Here is a 955-nt window from a genome sequence, read left to right as displayed (position 1 = left end):
TGCACTTTGATTTATTGCGCTATCTGTAATAGCACCCGAGATATCACCAGATATATGTTGGATTTTTACATGACCTTGGGTGACGGATTCCGAATATCTGTAATTTTCTCGGCCCCTGGTGGTCCGAGGTAGTTCCTGCTGCACAGATTCATGCGCCAGTGCCTCCTGCAGACAATGCACTTTGGCTTATTGCGCTCTCTCTAATAGCACCCGAGATATCACCAGATATATATTGGATTTTTCCCTGACCCTGAGTGTCCGACTCCATGAGACGGTGGTTTTCTCGGCCCCTGGTGGTCCGAGGTCCTTCCCGCTGCACAGGTTCATATGCCAGGGCCTCCTACAGACAATGCACTTTGATTTATTGCGATATCTGTAATAGCACCCGAGATATCACCAGATATATATTGGATTTTTCCCTGACCCTGACAGTCCGGCCCCATGAGACGGTGATTTTCGCGGCCCCTGGTGGTCCGAGGTCGTTCCCGCTGCACAGATTCATGCGCCAGGGCCCCCTGCAGATAATTCACTTAAGTTTAGTGCGCTATCTGTAAGAGCAGCCGAGATATCACCAGATATATATTGGATTTGTCCCTGACCTTGAGTGTCCGACCCCATGTGACGGTGGTTTTCTCGGCCCCTGTTGTTCCGAGGTCGTTCCCTCTGCACAGATTCATGCGCCAGGGCCCCCTGCAGACAATGCACTTTGGTTTATTGCGCTATCTCTAATAGCACCCGAGATATCACCAGATATATATTTGATTTTTCCCTGACCCTGAGTGTCCGGCCCCAAGAGACTGTGGTTTTCTCGGCCCCTGGTGAACCGAGGTCGTTCCCGCTGCACAGATTCATGCGCCAGGGCCTCGTACAGACAATGCACTTTGGTTTATTGCGCCATCTCTAATAGCACCCGAGATATCACCAGATATATATTGGATTTTTCCCCGACCCTGAG

Source organism: Nomia melanderi, unplaced genomic scaffold, assembly GCF_051020985.1.
Source record: "Nomia melanderi isolate GNS246 unplaced genomic scaffold, iyNomMela1 scaffold0014, whole genome shotgun sequence".
Taxonomy (NCBI): domain Eukaryota; kingdom Metazoa; phylum Arthropoda; class Insecta; order Hymenoptera; family Halictidae; genus Nomia; species Nomia melanderi.
This window is presented reverse-complemented; position numbering follows the sequence as displayed.